The following is a 21,296-nucleotide window of genomic DNA, read 5'->3' as shown; positions in this document are numbered from 1 at the left end:
TAGCTACACATTGGGCTGCTAACCACAAGGTCAGTGGTTCAAGATTACCAGCCACACTATGGAAGGAACATGAGGCTGTCCGCTCTGTAAAGCTTTATAGTCTTGGAAGCCCACAGGACCAGTTGTACTCTGTCCTACATGATAGGGATAAGCTGGAGAGTGCTTGATGGCAACGCGTTTGATTTGTTGGTTTTCATTGAAATCTTATGTTAAAGAGGACAGTTCTTTTTTGCTGACCAGACATATGTTTTGATCATTTGGTTATGAAACAGGCCAAATGCACAGCTAGAAGGTATAGCAGGATGAGCAAGACAAAACATTACTCTCCATGATAAAATCTGAATTTTTATTGTTTGGGCACCTGGAGATGGAAAGGATGAGGAGGGAGATAAGGAGGGGGCATGAAGAGAGTAGGCACAAAAAGATAACAGGGCTCTGGGACCAGAGAAGGGAGAGTCTATGAGATGTTTTTGTCTAGTGGAAGATGCCATCAAGAGACTTTTAAAATCGAGGAAGTCTAAAAGCATTCCATTTTAAATTTTTCAGTAGTGATGTGCTGAGCTCAAAGACCCCCAGATCTAACTACTTCCTTTCATAGTAAACTTTTGATCTTACAGTACTTTGGGGGAAGTAAAAACTCAAACCAAATGCACTGCCAATGAGTTGATGCCAACTCACAGTGACCCTATAAGACAGGGCAGAATTGCCTCTGTGACTTTCAGAGATTGTAACTTTATGAGAGTAGAAAGCCTCACATTTCTCTCAAAGAGTGGCTGGTGGTTTCGAACTGCTGACCACTTACAAATTGGCAATGTAAATATAATTTAGGTGTGGCTGTCCATAGTCATGTATCTTCAATCTCTGTATAAGCACATGAAAGCTAGACACTAAGGGAGAAATACTTGTATTCAAAGTGTGGCAAAGATTACTGACTCTACCATGGACTACCAGAAGGTTGAACCAATTAATCTTAGAAGAAATACAGTTAGAATCCTCATTAGAAGCCAGAACGGTGAGACTTGAGCTTGCTTAATGGAGACCCATCATGAGGAAAGATCAATGGCTAGCAAAGGCGGTCCAGTTGAATGGAGGGCCAGCAAAAACAGTAAAGCTCTTAGATGCGGATGGACTGAGACCGTGGCCCCAACAGTGGACTCGAACAAAGAAGGATGATGAGAGTGGCCTGGACGGGGCAGCACTTTGTTCTGCTGATTTACATAAGGTCACCATGAATCAGGGGCAACTGGATAGCACATCACAACAAGGGACGAGGGCTGATCAAGGCAGGAGGTGATGCTGTGAAAGGGGGAGAATATAACCGAGGTGAGAAGCCAGGCTGGGAGCAACATCCCACTGAGAGCAGGCGATCTGAATCAGAGCTGACTAGGAGACAGGAAACCAGGCATCCAATATCCTCAGAAACTTGAACAGAAACTCTCCAGTTTCTCATGAATTCTGTTATTTCTATTTTTAAAGCATTTTTCGCTCTCTTGAAAGTTCCGTTTTGTGAAAACGTTTTCACTCTTTGCTCTGCTTTTCTGTACACGTGCTTTGCTTTGGTTTAGCATCACGTATTCGTAACCCAATGGGTGCTCGATACTGATTGATGGAATTGATGACGGTGGCGGTGGCGGTGGCGGTGGCAGCTGTGATGGGACAGGGGCTGGCACGACTGATTAAGGAAGTGTATTGCTGGATTGCTGATAAGGAACACTTGCATGCTCAGGATTCCTCCTCGGCATCCGAAGGCTTTCTCTCAAGAGATAAACACACACAGGAGATAGAAATCATCCTGAGTCGCTTATCTCCACCCTTCCCAGCAGGACGGAAGAAAGACTATCACCTGAATGTAGACGTCAACGTACTAAGCACAGTGGCTTTCCAGTAGCCAGGTACAGAAGAAATGCTCGTTTCTATGTACCTCATAATGAAACCCTGTATTCTAATGATTCTACCTTTCATGTCCAAACCACACTCCCTGTGGCAGGACTCTGTTGGATGTGTCGTTCTCATTTTAATTGAGCTGCAGTTATCTGGTTTTCCACTATGAATAATAAACACTTCTTTCTTTCCAGGGTAATCCATTATGTGAAAGAAGAAGTGATGGAGGGAGAGAAGAGTGGCACATTCATCATTTCCCAGTGTTTCGGATGAGAACGCTACCTGGCCGTGCTGTGCAGGTAGGCATATGACTGTGTACTACTAGTGTTATGGGCCCAAACCCAATGTTGTGATGATCAGCAGTTATGCATTTACCTCTAACATGCGACGTCAAAGAAAAACAGATTTAATGACTAATGCGCTCATATATTTGGCTTGGAATTTCAACAGTTGAGGGTACGAAATCTAAGGTATTGCCAAGTGCGGGCACAGAGAGGAAGGGGGTACGTGGCTGTGTGTCAGCTGGTTACAAAGAGTGTGGTCAAAATGAAAGACAACAATAACTTTTCTGAAATCTCAGTATTATTGTGCTGTGTGAAAGCCAACTCATAGCTAGGAAGCAGTCAAAAGATATTTAAAAACCCAGACCACATCTAATTTTTCTTGTTTCAAGAGTGAACCTGTTTTGAATGTCGGATTGTACTTTGAAATTATTTGTGCCGGGAAACCTTTTCGTGTAATTGGAAGGACACTTTCTAAGCAGGAGAGACCTGGGAGGGGATGAGTGTGGCTGCTTTCTGATGTTTTACACAAAGCTAGCTTGAGATCTTTTGCAAAATCGAGTTTGCTGTCTGAGTTCTTAGCTAGTTCTAGTCTCTCAGAGCCCAGGGAGACTAAAGCATGGGTTTGCTTTCCGCTGAGTCCTCTCAAAAGAAGGCTTTTGCTCAGTCAGGTTTTTGGAAACAAATTGCTTCAACAGTATTTCTAAGTGCTTAAAACAAGCACCAAACCAGGAAGTGTTATGGGTACAAATGTTCACACAAAGTTTTTTTTGCCAGAAATCGGGGAAGGTGGTTGGGGAAGGTGTCAGAAGGAGATGAAAGGTGTACTTAGTTTACAGTGACAGCTACAAGGTGCCTGGTCCCCTTATGAGATTGTAACTGCCTGGCTGTTACTAAACTGCCAAAGAAATTCAGCATCTGGGGAAGGAAGTTGAGACTTGGTTTGAATGTTACAGTGCAGACTCAGTAAAGGTAAATCTTCCCCACTTTGGCATGAGATCTTGAAGAGATAAACTATAGATAAAACAACTTTTACAGACTATAGCCCTAGATTTAGATTTCGATTTAGATTAAAGTAGCCCTGTTTTGCTGGTATCTCTTTAATTATGGCAAAAGTAATGGAAAATGATTATGGCATTAGTATCATTGCTATTATTGGTTATTATTAAGTTGATTCTAAAGTAAATCAAATTATTTCTCTGTAAAATATGAACATAATGCCAAGCACAAATTCAAGGATTACAAGAAAAGTCCATCTAAGGAAGGAACAAATAAAAAAAAAGGGGTAGTAAACAAGGAAACTACCCTTATTAGAAAAAACAAAATCAAAACAAATATATATCATGTGCACAAGTATATGGATGTCAAGTTTGAGCAATCTTTTGGCAGAGATTGTGCTCTTTTAATGCTATAAAATATTTTTAAAAAGACAAAAAAATAAAATGTAGCAGGTTACGATAATTAAGTACTTTGGTCCTTTCTTTTCTAGTAACTCATTTTATTGTATTCATAAAATTTTGAGTGTATGATAGATTTTAATTTTGAAATTCTGATCCTTCACTACAGATAGTTTGATATCAATTGATATGCAGAAAATTGCTATCTTCATCAACTGCCTTGAAAATATTCTTAAATATAAATGAAACATTATAAAATTAGTCCATAAACTGGGACACGTAGCAAAAATCAATTAATCAGGAAAGGTTGCCATCACATAGAGTAAAAGAATGTAAATCAGTAATAAAGACACCGTGAAAATAGCCATATGTTTGGATATTAAGAAATGCATTATAAATCATGAGCCTGAAACAAATAATATTTTTTAAAATTAAATATATTTTTGCCTGAATTATCTGAAAAATAGTATCATACCTGTGGTTTTTGGAAAAACTACATTTTATGAGCGCTCATTGACAGACTTTCTACGTATTTGGCAACCTGTTGCTTTTATACGTAGTTTGCTAACACCACCTGTTGTTTTGTTGTGGGGACCCTCAAGTTGGCTCCAGCCCTACGTACATCCGAAGCAAACACTGCCCTGCCTGCTCCATTCGCACCATGAACGTTATTGTTGAGCCCAGGGTTGCAGTCCCTGTGCCGATTGATCGCATTGAGACCTTCACTTTAGGCAACGTAGTTTCCTTTCCCAGGAGCTGGTCTCCTAGCATATCCAAATGATGTTCGATGAAAGCTGGCCCTTCTTCTCCTGAGGAGCATTGTGGCTGTACTTCACCCCAAGCAAATGTGTTTGTTCCTCTGACAGTCTATTGATACTCTTTGCCAACACCATCTTGCAAAAGCAAATAATTTCAGGTTTTCCATATTCATTGCCCTGCTTTAACCTGCATATGATGCATTTGCTAAGACCATGGCTTGGATCAGGAACATCTGAGTCCTCAAAGTGACACTGTTGTCCTTTAACATTTGGAAGGTTTCTTGGCCAGCTAACTTGCCCGGTGCAATACATCATTTGATTTATTGACTGCTGCTTCATGGTTTTTAATTTTGGATCCATGTAAGATGAAATATTGGATGACTTCAATCTTTTCTCTGTTAATCAATGTTGTTTTTGGCACTGTGAGGATTTTCATTTTAATTACATCGAGTCTTACTCTGCACTGAAGATTGTGGTCTGTGATCTTGATCAGTGTGTGCTTCAAGTCTTCTTGGCTTTCATCGTGCCATCTATTGTTAATGAGCCTTTCTCCGATCTTGACACTAGATTCTGCCTTGTAAAGGCCAGCTGCTCAGATTATTTGCTCAGCACGCAGATTGAGTAAGTATGGTTAGAAGATTCAACTTTGGCACACACCTTTCCTCATTTTAAACTAAGCAGAATCTTTGTTCTTTTTGAATAACTGAATTTTGATCATGTAAAGGCTCCATATGGGCATAATTATGTTTAGTGGAATTTACATTCTTTGCCATATTATTCATAATTTATCATGAATTCCACTGCCCAATCAACATGTAAACACCTATCTAGTATTCTCTACTTTTAACCAAGCTGCATCTAATATCAGCAATGTGCCACGTGCATATAACGTGATGAACACAAAGAGGACTTGAAGCGTTGATGACGATCAAAGACTACTGCCTTCATTATGGATTATAACTCAGTATTCAAAAACCAGAGCATCTTCATAACTGCACTAACAAGTAACATTTTGATAAGCAGAAACAAGGTGGAAGTTGTCAATGATTTCATTTCACTTGGATCCATAATCAATGCTTATGAAAGCAGCAGTCAAGAAATCAAATCAAATCACATATTGCATTTGGGCAAATCTATTGCACAAGATTTCTTTAAAGTGTTAAAGAACAACGATGTCACTTTGCTCACTAAGCTAGGCCTGACCAAAGCCGTGGCATTTCAACTGCATGGTAAAGGCTGCTAATGAGTAAGACAGACGGGAGAAAACAGTGCGTTTGAATCGCGGTGCTGATAAAGGATATAGAAGAGCTAGGGACTACCAGAAGAACAAACAGAATCTGTCTTGAGGGAATTACAACCAGGATGCTCCTTAGAAGTGATGCGCGTGAGACTTAGTTTGATATATTTTGGACATGTGGTCAGGTGGACTAGACCTGGTGCTTGGCAAAGTGAGCATCAGTGAAAGAAGAAGACTTTCAATGAGATGGGTTGACACAGTGTCTGTAATTGTGGGCTCAAACGTAACACACTGCTCTGCGGTGCGCAGTGTCACCGTGCGTCGGAGCCCACTGAACAGCATGTAACAGCTGAGTTCTTGTTGCGTCATCTAGGGTCATGAGTAGAGCTACTTCACAGGCATTCCCTTCATGACCACTGTGTATAAGTCATTGTCTGGAGCAATGTGAGCTTTAAAATGATGGAAGTCTTGTATCCTTCAATTTAGGATTTTACGGGTTTATTCACCGAAGCATAATTCATTGGACTAGGGCTGTGTACTCAAAAATACTCGAATAATAATGTTAAAGATCACTTAAATGTCTGAGGAAATGTGGGTAAAATAGTTGTTAATGTGCTTTAATCCTAAAACCAAAAATATGCCCCCTTAGTCTTGTAAAATCAAATCATGTTTTAGCTTAGCTACTAAAAGTTAACTGCTGCAAGTACCATGCTCTCTTCAAAGATGCCTGTATGGGACCTAATTAACAATAGGCATGGAAAGATTATACAGGTGCCTCAGGGGGCAGGGAATTTATGTGAATGAGGAGTAAAACTGAGGCAGTGTGGGTGAGAATGATTGCAGAACTGAAATAATGTCATCAGCATAGAAACTGTTGAAATGGTGTATGTTTTGGTATTCTCAACAACAGCAATAGAATTAATAGCATTTTATACCAGGGGTCCTCAAACTAGGCCCGCGGGCCACATGCGGCCCACCGAGGACATTTATTTGGCCCGCCGGGTGTTTTGCCCCGTTTTAGTTTTTTTACTTCAAAATAAGATATGTGCAGTGTGCATAGGAATTTTTTCATAGTTTTTTTTTTAAACTATAGTTCGGCCCTCCAATGGTCTGAGGGGCAGTGAACTGGCCCCCTGTTTAATAAGTTTGAGGACCCCTGCCAGTGCTTGTACTTTAATTGTCAGGGTAAGCTTTTACTACTGTAATAGTCAGTGGATCCATTAACACATGAAAATGTGACCCTAAGTTGGATTTCCTAGAGCACAAAGACTTGTGAAGTGAAATATTCATAATCATCAACTAGAGCCTTCTCTTTCCCCAATAATGGTTAATTTATGTAACATGAATATGTTGCAAAGGTACAATCCCGCTCTAGGTAGCAAGGACAGAGAAGGCAAAATACAACACACAAACCTGGAATAAGTAAATATATGAACACGTTCCTTAATTATCCCTAAAAATAAAACGTTACATGAAAACAACAGAATGTTTTTGTTTTTTCTCATTTTATTTTGGTTGGGCTGATAGAATTCAAGTTAGTTGTGTGTGAGCACGCGAATGTGTGCAGGTCTGCACATGGGTAAACACACATGCAAAACGGTAGTGTAGACTAGACAAGAAGAGCAATGCTACACAAAGAAGCGCTAGAAAAGATTTAGTCACATGGGGCACAGACTATGCAGGAAGGCTAAGAAGCATGGGATTTGTTTGTTTTTTCATGAAGTGCAGCTATCTTAAAACTAGTGCAATTATATTTTTAATCACATGCAAATAAATACAAATATTCGATGTGACTCATAATAAATCATTTGTTGACTCTGCTAAACTGCTTTACACCTGAGGGTCTGGTCCTTTTGTCGCACCTCTTGCAGTACCAGCGCGGACTCTGGTAGACCAGAGACAGCCAACCGGTAGTCAGCGAGGCATCTTCTCCCCTTCCAAAGCTCCATGAAGATGCTGGCAGGTGCATCAGAGACCACAAAGAGCCAAACACACTGACGCTCTGGGCCTAGATTTCATTGCGATGCTGTTGGAGCTTTAAATGATTTCTTTGAGCATATACTATTATGGTATCCAGAAGCTAAGAATATAGTTTACAAGGAATTTTTAGTGGTCTTTGATAAATTTGATCAAGAAAAGTCAGGCAAGTAAGGTCAAATCGGATTGACCAAAAATTTCCAGTAATAAGATAATAGCTCTAGGCATGTTCACCCATATTTATGTGAAACTATTCTGCATAGAGCTTCCCTTGCATTTTAAAGTTCAAGAAAATGATGAGTTGCCTTTCAGAACCATTTGGGGTAATGGATTTGCATGAACGTTTTTCTTTTAAAAGATCAGAGAGTTATGGGATTTTAATTTCAAATTGTGCATTTCACTGAAAGAATGCAAGATTATTAATAGCTGTGATTTCATAATAAATATTATTTTCATATTATGCTCATATCCCATAATTCCAATCTCCTATTAAGGTTTCGAAAAATGGATACAATAGCCTTAATGGGTTCAGAGATTTCCCTAAGTATCTAAAGGGGAAAAAAATCATTCTCTGTGTGTCTTTCTCTTTCTTTGTACATATATACATATTTATACGTCCACACACATGTGTACATAAATTAAAATATATCATGTATGCATCTATGACTATAGGCTGATGCATTGCAAGGGTGCGTTGATGTCTGTGTACATATGTAAGGAGACCTTGGTTCACTGCATCAATTGTGAAGCCAACGAAGGATGACAAGGGCCTTCACAATGTCCAGGCCTTCATTTAAACAAGTCCTTCGTTCCATAAACATGGCATCGCTTTTCAAACAGAAATAACGAAAGATGAACTGTTCATGTGATCTGTCCAGATGTCCTGTGTTTGGAGACTACATATCACAGCTGGGCCAGTCATCTCTGAGCCCTGGGAAATGGGAAGGCTAGAGTTCACGTTGAACAGAAAGAAAATTCTCGGGCTGTGTGCTGACAGCAGGTGGACTTCGTGTTCTGCATTTTCCCTCACAGAGCACAACTTTTATCAAGTGGTGGCTTTAAGGGGTCGGGTTGGGGGTGGGGGTGGGGAACAGCGCTTCTATTATTTTCAGAAATGTACATGCAAAGGCACACAAAATGAAAGCTATGAAAATATATTTGGTGTCCAAAATGAAACATCATCACATAAGAGCAAATAAAGAATGCAGGAGGAGAGGGAACACTAGAACGGATTGTGCTGATGTATATACAGCACTTTTAAAAGTGACTTATCAGTAAATGTGTAATTGTATATCAAGAAAACTACTAAAAACAAATCCCAAGTTGACCAATGATTACCATTGGTGAAAGATGTAGAGTTTTTATTAGGGGGTGTGTGTCAAGTTGATGTTAATGGTACTGGAATATTTTGGAAAAAGTATCAATAATGGCTTTATAACAGAGTATAATCAATGGCACTGAAAAGTACATGTAGAAGGTGTTTAGTTGTAGACTGTCTTGTTGTGTATATTGTTGCTGCAGTTAAAAATAATAATAATAATTACACTAATATTGAGTACAATGAAAAAGAAAATGTGCTGACATTGATTGTGGTAATGACTTACAACTTCTCTTGATATGATCGAACTATTAAAATGTGTGTTATGTGGAGGAAGTGCCAATAAAAATCATGAAAGAAAAAGAATGAACCTCACTAAAATAAAACATTTAGGATATTTTAAAAGGAGCCAAATATACTTCAATTACTCAGTAAATTAGACCCAATGCTTTTCTGATTACCTGGGGGTTTCATTTCATATAAAGAGAGCAAAAACATTCTCTTGGGAAAGGGCTTGCCTGCTAAAGTACTTATGGAAATAGGTATTATGGATTTAAGTAGCCCTTACCCCAAAGATATGTGGAAGTTCCCAGTCTTTGTTTTCTGTGAATATGATAATATTTGGAAATAAGGTCTCTTTGTAGATATAATTAGGCTAAGAGGAGGTTCAACTGAATTAGTGTGTGTCCTGATCCAAGACTCACTGTAATTCTTATAAAAAGGGTATAAGAGCCATATAGACAGAGAAGGACGAGGCCTTGTGATGAAAAAGGAAGATTGTGTCCACAGTCCAAGGAATGCCAGCAACATCAATAACGATGAGGAAGAAATGGACCCCAGAGCATGACCTGCCAGTACTTTGACTTTGGTTTTCTCACCTCCAGAACTGTTAGAGAATAAGGGCATTGTGGTAATCCACCTAATTTAGGACATTCATTAGGTGGCTCTAGAAAACATACTGTGTGTGAGATACTAAGGAAATTCTTAGAGCAGCAAAATAAAATGGTAAAGGATTTGCTATTTGCAGTGAGGTGAGATAGCTGATATTCTCACGATTCCTGGACGATGGTTTCCTCCCTGTAGAAAGGGTTAGAGACGGGAGAAAAAGCTCGTTGTACTTGTTCGGTGCCTTCATGTCATTTCTGACTCGTAGTGATTCTGTCAACAACAGAAGGAAACATTGCCCGTCCGGTGCCGGCCTCAAAATTATTCTTATGCTTGAGATTCGCTGTGTCAATCCATCTTGTCTAAGGCCTGCTTTTTCCCCTAACCCTCTACTTTGCCAAGTATGATGTCCTTCCCCAGGGACTTGGCTTTCCTAATAATATATCCAAAGTATGTAAGTAGGAGATGTGCCATCCTTGTCTCTAAGGAGCACGCTGGCCTTACTTTTTCCAAAACACATTTGTTTGTGCTTTGGGGAGTGAATAATACATACAATATTCTTCACCATCACCATAATGCAGGTATCCTGAATAAAATCATCAGGACATGAAAGCTCTTAATCTACTTTTGAAACATAATTCACAGATGATTATTATATACAAAATCTCAGGACCATTGGAGCAGTAAAAAAGTAGATGTAGCAGAGGGAGGAGTTGAGGAAGACAAATAGCTACAATGGTCTTCATTAAAACCCAACATCTTGAATGATAAAATAATTGTTGGGAAAGGGTTTCCTGTAGAAATCAGTAAAATTTGACTCCTTCTAACTAAACTATATGCTCCCAGGAAGTCAGCTCAATGTGATGGCAAGATCACTGTCATCCGAACCATAGTAGAAATATTTTGGTTCATAGATTGTTTAAGAAAAATTTTCTGAAATATGAATTTATAATTCTGCTTTAGAAAGAACAACTGAGTGAGGACAATCTAACTTTTCTTTGCTTATTGAAGATCTTGAGCTTTCTGCAGGCCATAATTGTGATCATGATCTCACATTTGTCAGTGATCATAATAGTAGGTGTAAATATAATAGGAGATTGGGCTTAAAGTGCATTGATGTCTATAGTATTTACCAAGAGCAAATAGTTGAGGAAGGACATTAATAGATACTGAAAGTTTTGAACAAATTAAGGCCTGGATTTCCACAACCACAGAGTGGTCGGAATGAGCAAGCATTAGATCTTCCATTGGGGTAAGGAAACCCCAAGGTGGTTAAGTCTTGGGATTATCTCAAAACAAAGAAGCTCAGAGCAAGGAGTGCTAGGGGAAAACCTCAGAATACTGAGCCTAGTTCATTTCACACTAACATACATCGTCAGTCTTCAGTTTGCTGTTCCTGAGAGGTGTTTAATATTTTTGTGTGGCCATACCAAACAACAACTATTTGACATGACTCAAAAGGAATCAGATGAATGTATCTCTGTGTTGTGTAGTTATATATTAACCAAACTCTTGCATGTATTCATACATCTGAGTGTTTGTATGCATGTATGTTAACCAAACTCTTGATATAGGCATTTTTTGCTTCAGCATATTCTAACTAATTGAAGGTTCTAGTCAGTTAATTCAATGTCAGGTTATGCACTCTTTCACTCACATTTTTAATCTTTCACTCTACTTCAAATATTCTTTGGAATATCTACTCTACAATGAGGTCTATGTTGGTTAACTACAGTAAGGAAAGAGGGAATCAGTTGAGTAAAAGCTAATAGCAGAATGAGCTAACATCTCTGAATGACAAGTACACTCGCACCATTTGGTGCCATCAAATGCTTTCTTGCTTTCTTTTTTCCCCAAAGTGAAGTCATATTTTGTTTGTCCTTATGTTAGCCTGGGTTGACTACAGAAACAAATTCATGGACACACTTGTGAATGAGGCGGGGAGGGAGTGTGGAGTAGAGACCCAAAGCCCATCTGTAGGCCACTGGATATCCCCTTACAGAAGGGTCTCGGGAAGGAGACGAGCCAGTCAGGGTGGGATGTAGCAACGATGAAACATACAACTTTCCTCTAGTTCTTTTATGCTTCCTCCTCCCCCACTATCATGATCCCAGTTCTACCTTACAAATCTGGCTAGACCAGAGGATGTACACACTGGTATGGATGGGAACTGGGAACACAGGGAATCCAGGACGGATGATCCCTTCAGGACCACTGGTGTAAGTGGTGATACTGGGAGGGTGGAGGGATGGTAGGTTGGAAAGTGGGAACCGATTACAAGGATCTGCTATAACCTCCTCCCTGGGGGACAGACAACAGAAAAGTGGGTGAAGGGAGACATCTGACAGGGCAAGATAAGACAAAATAATAATTTATAAGTTATCAAGGGTTCATGAGGGAGGTGGGAGGGGGGACAGAAAGGGAAGAATGAGGAGTTGAAGCCAGGGGCTTAGGTGGAGAGCAAATGTTTTGAGAATGATGAGGGCAATGAATGTACAAATGTGCTTGACACAATTGATGTATGTATGGATTGTGATAAGAGTTGTATGAGCCCCTAATAAAACGATTAAAAAAATTCATGAGCACTCATGTGTATAAGAAAGAGCTTTGTATACAAGAGCAATTGAATATTGAGAAAACATCCCAGCCCAGTCCAGATCAAGTCCGTAAGTCCGATATTAGCCCATTTGTCCGATACCAATCTGTAAAGTCCTCTTCAGATTCATGAAACACAGGCAATGACTCCAAATGCAGGAAGACCACAGGCCAGTGGGTGGGAAGTCTTGTGAATCCAGTGGTGGTGTAAGCATATCAGTGCTGGCAGGGGTCTCCATGTGGCTTCTCCAGCTCTGAGGCTCTGGCTGCCAGGGAGTGAGCAGAGAGAGTGTGTGTCTCCTGCCTCCAAGGAAGAATATAGAAGTTCCCAAGAATCCTGAGGAGAAGGCCATGCCCACACAGAGGCCTCATTGGTTATATCCTGATTGACAGGCTAGACTCCACCCCTTCACTCTTAATATTCAAATTGACAACAGATTTATGTAACTACCACAGTCCTTATTATGAAAGAAAATCTTGTTCATAAAAAAATAATTGGGTGGGGAGGGAGGGCTCAAAATGAGGAGCTGATACCAAGAGCTCAGGTAGAAAGCAAATGTTTTGAGAATGATGAGGGCAATAAACGTACAAATGAGTTGGAAAAAAATAGTTGGGAAATACAGAGAGTAGAAAAAGAATATTATAACAACAAAAATAAAGCTCATTAGTCAGTTATTTTACAAACAACAACTGTAAAGCAGAGCAACTATTTTTTTAAGCTTTTTATGCACACAAAGACACATATCCACACGGTTGTTTTGCGCGTATCATTTACAAAATTGGAATTACACATTACTTTGAACAGTAATAAATTGCATTCAACCACTTTTGATTCAAAAAAAAATCCCTAAAATAATAATTCTGTCAGGTTTAATGTATACAGACTATTTTCCAGGTACTTGTTTTCACTTAAAGTATATCTCCAACATGTTTCCACGGTAATGTGCTATAAAGGTTGCATAATCTGCTATATAAAAACATTGATTTTTATTGGTTAATCCCCCTTTTTTTACATTTGGATTAACCTTCTTCCTATTACCCAAACTGGTTAATAGACATAACTAATTCTTGCCCACAAACTCCCACCTTCTCCTACCAGGGAATAGACCCTTCTAAGTAGAATTAATCTGCCAAAAGATATGCACTGAAAGCAAACCATTTTATTTTTTTTAAATCTTTCCATCTGATTTACTTTCTATGGTTGTATCTCCACAACATACAAATTGTGTAAAAACATGACAGGTTTTGTTTTGCAATCCCTATGTAGCACTATGAAATGCAGTAAAATTATTTGGAAAGTATATTTTTACGTGCCATTTTTTCAGCTATGTAAAGGCAAGGAATAGAGGTCTATGAGAGCTATAGATCTTAAATGCATTGATATTATTTATCTTCTTGACCCTATTGGACCAAAAATATTGATGCTGTGATATTTAGACTTTAACCAAGGTCTGCACTAGCTATATGAAGACGTCTGTCATCCTCTGAGTGAACCCCCCAGGAGAAATCAGCAGGTAGCCAGTGAAAAGGATTTAAATAAACTTCTGTCTTCATTATCTCATTGGGCCCACAGATAGAAACTTTTATGGTTGCTTCTTTGTTTGCCAATATCCTTGTTTCAGTTGTCCATCAATCTTGAGAAATCTTTCTGTATCTGTCCTTGAGCATTTAACGAAGATAATAAAACTTGCAACATCAGTTTGCATCATCATCCTGAGTCGGACGCTTGCCGAAGGACTATGGAACGATGAAGTATTATTCCAATCAGTGTGTTGAAAATTAGAATTGGGTAACTTCAGCCATTGCTCATTCCTAGTTCAAGAGGCCGGAGCCATAAGTAGGGCCTGTCAGGATCTAAGGGAAATATGAAAGAATGCAGTGGCTTTTCGTATTTTCAAAGGTCACTTTGGATCTGGTTTCGTAATGCCAGTAGTGAACCAGGAGTGGACACTTCTTATTAACTAGATCTCAGAGACTTCCCTCCCTTGACTACTCACTTCCGTTTTATTATTCTTTTTTTACGTCACAGACGGTGTCAACAGAGGCACCCTGGTGGCATAGTGGATTATGCAGTGGGCTACTAAACCCACCAGTCACTCTGTAGGGGAAAGGTGAGGTTTTCTACTCCCATAAAGACTTCCGGGCTCAGACATTCAAATTCCAACCTGAGGACAATTCTACCCTGTCCTCGAGGTCTCTGTGAGCTGGATTGTATTCAATAGCTGTGTGTGTGTGTGTGTGTGTGTGTGTGTGTGTGTGTGTGTACACACAAGAGTGAGCATTGTGCTACCAAATTAGGGACCAAACGTGAAAGAGTGGGAAAACTCAATAGCAAATGACTCCTTGGTGTTATTAATCTAGCCATTTTTCTATCACTAGAAACAATTTTAAATGATCGTGAAGAACAGCTCTGAAAGGAATGGAAGGTGCTGAATTGGGACAAAAAGATAAATAACTGGAAGACGGAGAATTGGGAAAAAGAAAGGATGTAAGGGAATGGAAAAGAATGGAAGAAAAACTGTTAGCAGAAAACCAGTTCTCTTTATTCCCGCAATGTATTTGGTCATTTCTCCGTTAGATAAATGAGCCACATCCTTCCAATTCCAAGTGTTTGGGAGACGCTCAGTCTTGGTGATCCGTTTCTGGGCAATATGAATCGAGGGGGGTGGGCGGAAGGGATAAAATATACCAATATCTTGGCAAAACAGCTCAGCTATCTGATACATGGACGGACATACCCATTCTAAGAGTCAGAATTATGGGGTAGAGAATGTATGGGGCTGCTTCAACATCACAGATGTGTCCAGTTTCCCCCCAAAAGATGTCATCCAAGCAGACATGGAAAGCAGATCATTCAGTGCATGTAGATTGTATGCCCGACACCCTGACCTTCATAGAGTTTCTCCAACATGCTAAAGGATTTTCTAACTCCAGGCCTTTACACGCTCTGCTTTCTCTGGCTCCACCCTTCCCCCGTGTCCTCGTACATTGAGCCACATTTCATCATTCAGCCCAACCACAACTCTGAGTAGCCTTCCCAGCCATCCTATGCAACCCGGCACTACTCTTCCCTGAACTGTCCCTCAGGGGCACCCTAGTCTGTTCGTCCTGGTGCTCACTAGCATCAGGAACTGTGTTCCTTGTGTGTGTTCACTTATGACACCTCACATTGGAGTGTGAGATCTAGGGGTTTAGAAATACTGTCTTTGGCATCATCACATCAGCATCGATGTATGGCAGGCACCCAATAAATATCTGTTGAAAGAATGAATGTAGAGCCTTTGTGAGGTCTGTCCTAGCCTTAGAAGCCTTCGTGACTGAGGTTAATGAAAAACAAGTTGACCGAAGAGAAGAAGGAAGCATCCGACTTTCAATGCAGGTCACAGTGACTGTATCCTAGACATAAGAAGGAGGCGTGGTTAACATGTTTGTGGGAGGAGACCCTCCAAGAGTCTCCCTCCATTCCAGAAGACCTCAGAGCCTTAGAGCAATGCCACAGGACATCATTCCAACTTAGGTCCTCATGCTTGTAAAGGACATGTCCAGTTAAAAGCAGCTTTCATGCAAAAACACAAAGGGGCAGTGTTTCTAGAGTCTGACTCCCATTTTGTTAAATATTGAGTAGTTTAGGGTCCAGGCAGAAAAGCTCAGGGAGATGAGTAGCAGGCGATGCAGGATGCGAGGGAGCCATCAAACTAGAGCATGAATCTGGATCGTGTGTAGCCAGGACTAAGAGGGGCAGAAGGATTTACGAGTGTTTCCACATTCCTGAGCTTGCATCCCCTCAGCCCTTTCTTAGGTTTCTCCTCATTTCTCACTATCGCAGGTATTGAAAAGAAAGAGCCAGCGAGGGTTATTCCGACTGACGCTCAAACAATGAAATGTCCACCTTCCAGACTAGTTTGCATTCTGAAACTTGTTCACAGGAAACCCCGTTGACTATCAGTAGACGTGAGGCACCGAAGGCCTGATTAATGGAATCAAAAGCACAGCGATGGCTCGCAGAGAATGTTGTTCAGCAATTAGTCCATAAATGGGCCTTTCACTTTCCAGGCCACTGATTATTTACTTTGGCCATATTTACAAGAACATGCTAGATGGCAAGACGGATGACACTTGAACCAGACGCCCAGGGCACGCGCATGAGTGTGGTTGACAACATGGAATCTCTGCTGAAATCAAGCCAGGCATTCCCACAGTGCAACCGAATGTTTTAAATTTCCCTGTAAGCTCAGTGTTACCTATGTAAACCTACCTCTTGATTCACTATCTGCTGATTAGCAAGTCTTACTATCTACCCCGGACGGAATAAATATAGAGACAAAACCAGTGGCACATGCCAAATGCTTACATATGTCATATATGTATGCATGTATGTGTGCATAGGCACATGCGTGCATAAATATATGCATAGCATATGTAAAATAAGGTTGAAAAGTAGATAGTTTCCTTGCACCAGCTCTTGGGCAGCATATAAATAATCAAAGCTTGGCTTTTAAAACTAAATTTTGAAATTGGTTTTCATCCAGAATTCAGACAGTTGATTTTATTTTTCTATGAAAGAAAGCCATTATGTCCCGCAGTGTTTAAATTCTGTGTTTCTTCCAACCTATTTTTATATTAATCTACATTCTTGCATGTTGTGTGTGTGTTGTTTGGGGGATTGACCTAGTTTCCATGTCATGGAGATATGCTGTCTCCAAGTGTGTATGTGTGATTCGCTGGAAAACAGAAACCATGTCTTTTCTAGGTTATATATTATTTTCATAGTCTTTTTGAAGTACTTTTGAGAAACACATAGAATGTTATTTAAATATAGTAATGCTGCTTTTCATTTTAACTGCTTCCTAGTTTTATTAAATACAAAATAATGGATCACTAGTGTTTGTTACCACTATCCATTACTCATGGTTTGGAAACATTGCTGAAATTGGGGTTGAAAACCCCCAGATGTTAATGTGCTGATTTAGTCAAGAGTGCCCCAGAGACTTGGGCCCCGGAGATGCAATACTGTTCTGGTCTAGTGGACGTCGTCACCAGTGTGACCTTTACAGAGGTGGCCTGAATGAGTTATCACTATGAAGCTCTTAAAATGAAAAGCGGCACATCAGTACTTATTGTGCTTTGCATTTTTTATGATTCAAATCTTTTAAAGGAGATGAACAGCTCCTAAAGATATTAGAAGAGTGGTTTATAAATAGGAAGTGGCTTTACTTGCAATTCATTGGTTTTCTGAAAAGCTGTAATTGCTACAGGAATATTTTAGTAGCAGAAATGTTAATTGAAACATTCGCTAAATCACAGGAAAAATAGCAGGCTTAAAAATAACAATGCTACTCAAGGAGGGCAGGGGCTTATTTTTAGAAAATGAGAAGAGATGCATTTTGTTTCCTTCCTGCAGGAAGCCTAATAAAAATAAAACCTGATCTTAGAATAGAGCCCATCACTGGTGGTATTGATCTCGCGGCATAGTTTCCATTGGTGCCTTTAACTGGGTGTGTGTCATGCCAACACTTGGTGTGCGTCATGCCAACACGGCTGCCATTTTGCATTTCTTTCTGCCTAAGAAGAGGCTAGCAGCCTACATAAGTAGTTTTAATCAGCTATAAAAAATAATGTTGGTGCATTAACTCCATATATTGGATAGAGTCAAGCAGACTTCCACGCATCAATGGCTTAATTTTTCATCCTAATAATAACTGCCTGCCAGTTGAAATTAATAGGAGCGAAAACAAACATTTCTGTTCTATAACATGATCCCGGACAGATGTACGGCCAAGAAGGGAGGCCCTTGGCAGGAAGGCCCCCTCCAGACTCACCCCATGAACCATCAGAGAGAGGGTTTGAGGGAAAGGGGCTCCCAGGACAGTGAGGCTGCTGTCCTTTCGTACGTGCCCAGCAGGCCAAGGGGCCTGATTTCAGAAGGAGGCGCCTTTTCAGACTTCTGCTTAGTGGTGTGGTTGTTTCTCAAGCTCAATATTCTCCAGCCTTGGACAGCTCTCTGGGAAAATCTAATCCATTTCCTTTCCTCTATTTCTTTTTGCCCCTGCCCCTCCACTATTTATATGCATGAAAAGTGAATAATTCAATTATTCACTTGTTTGTATAGATTTTTTTTTTTTTGCTTGACAACTTGAAAGTGTTTCTTTTAAAATGCCAGGACAAATCTTGATGCATTTAAGTGAAAATAAGGTCACGCAAGTTTGTGCCAACAAGCTACTCAGGCTTTATGTAGTTATTGATTTATCTTCCAAATGAGAATGAATATCAGTAAATTGTTTTTCTGTCTTTATAAGCGAGATCGCTTTCTGGACAGAAACTTCAGTGAATTCAAGTGCAAATGTACTATCTTTGGAATGTAATGAATTTACCTTCATCAAGAAGTCAACATTTTACATCACCTTTCCTATAGATCCTTTGTTCTTTGAGATGGATCATCAGCTTTCATCCAAAAAAGAAAAAGCCTCAAATTTCCTTTAACTTTTTTCTCCTTCATTAAAACATTACTCAATGATGTATTTTTTTTACTTTTTTATATTTTCAAGACTTCTAAAAAGAATATGTATCTATTTTTAATTGATAGTGGTAACAAGTCTACACGTGTCATTTGAAAAATAACCTTCACACCTCCCCAATAGTTGGGTGCTATTGTTCACTAGATTGACTAAACCATCATGATTCCTTGGTAAGGCATGAAAATTTTATAAAATAAAATCAACTATAAATAATTAAGTGAACTATGTGTAGACCGTTTTATAAGAAAGAACACTAAGATCGTGAAATAGTAACGGATGACATTTTAAAATACCTAAAAGCACAGAAGAGGTAATATTTAGGGGAATGATCTTGAAAGCTTTGTTTTTTCCTTGCTTTGCTAATATTAATCTTTACCACCTGAAAGGATGTTAAAGAAAGAGTGCTGCACAAGTAGAGTGCTTGAGTATGTATGATTACCAATCAAAGTAGTGATAACCAAAAGGTCATATGTTCAAACCCAACCAGAGACTCTTCAGAAGAAAGACCTAACAATCTATTTCCGAGAGATCACAGCCACGAGAATCCTTAGGAGCACAAGTTTTCTCTGAAGCACAGAAAATCAGCACATGGGATCTCTTGGTCTGTGTACAAGTTCCCTATTAGCATAATTAAGTATTCTAGAATTTTTATTCTTCACTATAGTGTTCATAGTATGTTATGAGCTACAGAGTTTTGCACAGTCAATAAAACACTAAGCATATTTCTTGTGTTCTCTAACTTTAACCAAGATGTATCTACTATCAGCAACGTTGTAACTCACTTATTATCCTGTTCTGAATCCAGATTTCATTTCCGGTCATTCTCTGTCCATGCACTGGCTGCAACTGTTTGCATTGTTCTTCATCAGAATTTTACTTGTGTGCGATATTAATCATGTCATTTGACATGTTCTGCATTCTGTTGGATCATCTTTCTTTGTAATGGCACAAATATAGATCTCTTCCAGGTAGATGACTGGATAGCTATCTTCCAAAGTTCTTTATACAGACTAGGGAGTGCTTCCATTGCTGTATTTGTTTGTTGAAACATTTCATGAAATTGGTATGCTGTCCTTTCCTGGTGCCTTGATTTTCATGAATGCCTTCAGTGAATCTTGGATGTCTTCCTTCAATGTTAGTGGTTCTTGATCTTAAAATGGTTGAATGCTAACCAGTTCTTTTTGGTATTGTGACTGTGTGTTCTGCCCATCATCTTTGGAGGCTTCTTGAATCATCCATCATTTCACCTGCAATGTTGCAATTCTAAGTTTAAATTTCTTCTTCAACCCTCTCAGCTTAAGATATCCTAAGCACTTCCCACTTCTGTCTCTGATTTGACCTACATCCATCCACGTGAAGCTGACTGGCCCAGCAGTGACCAGGCGCTCCTGGGCGCGACGCTTCAGTAAATCTGTGATTGGACCATTTTCCAAGCTTGGGAGACTACCTGTTCAAACCCATGGTGTTGGAGGTCACTACTCCACTGCCCTTGATTCTGCTGTATCGAAACAAAATAAACTGGATCAAGTTGAAAAGGAATTGTTGAGCGCAGCACCACTTCTGAAGAATCCTAAAGTGGCTCTTGTGATTCTGAATCCCCGTGCGAAGCATTCTACAGTGAAGAGCCTGAAGGACATCACCACCAGAGAGCTTTTCTCCCATCACGTCCCACCTGATCAACTTGCTTGCAGAAAACAGTGGCTTGATCAACACCCTGGGAGTCATTTCGACCTTCTCAGCCATTGGGGGCGTCCACCGTGGAGTGGTTCTCTGCACAGTCACCACTGCGTCTCCCTTAGACAAGGCCTCTCTCTCTGAATGGAAAACAGTCCTGAACAGTCAGGTGTTGAAATTGGAGGTGAAAACTGACCATCAGTTTTGGTGGAATGGTTGTCCGTATTGAAGAGAAACAGGGGTATATGTCTGCAAAACCCAAGATTCAGAAGCTTAGCAGGGTTACACAGGACACAGGATGAATGTCTTGATTTTCTGTCCTCAATGAGCACTCTAAAAGTTGGAGCATCAAACAAATGCTTCCTGAAGAGGAAAGGTGTGCTAAGTATCTCCTTCCCTTTGTTTCTCTAACTCTGTTCTTTGCCCTTGTCATGGTAATGTTTTACTTGGTCTTTTCTAGCTGTCTTTTGAAAGTTCAATCCTTCTCCTGCATGGTTGTTGTCCCTGACCCCTCCAATAAGCTTTAGCTACTCTGAGTTCAAGGGAAAGTTTCAGACTCTCTTCTGACATTAATTGGGTCTTTTCTTCCTTTCCCGTTTATTGACGTTTTAAAGCATGATCTTTTAAATCTCATCTGCTCTTTCATCTCTATTGTGCAATGATTCAAACCTGTTCTTGAGAGCTTCTCTCAATTCAGGTGGGATGTACTCAACGTTGTAATGTAATGCTCAAGTTTGTTTTAATATTTTTTCAACTTCAACTTCAACTTGCATGTGGG

The 21,296-nt window shown here is 39.8% G+C and overlaps 1 pseudogene; it reads left to right on the top strand.

Annotated features, from left to right (window-relative positions):
• Positions 1-1,615: 1,615 nt before the first annotated feature.
• LOC101638612 lies at positions 1,616-20,820 on the top strand (annotated as a pseudogene).
• The last annotated feature ends 476 nt before the right edge of the window (positions 20,821-21,296 follow it).

This window comes from Echinops telfairi, unplaced genomic scaffold (genome assembly GCF_000313985.2).
Source record: "Echinops telfairi isolate 266 unplaced genomic scaffold, ASM31398v2 ScPeMD7_2573;HRSCAF=3158, whole genome shotgun sequence".
NCBI lineage: Eukaryota > Metazoa > Chordata > Mammalia > Afrosoricida > Tenrecidae > Echinops > Echinops telfairi.
Note: the sequence above shows the minus strand (reverse complement) of the source record. Positions and strands in the feature narration are given on the sequence as shown.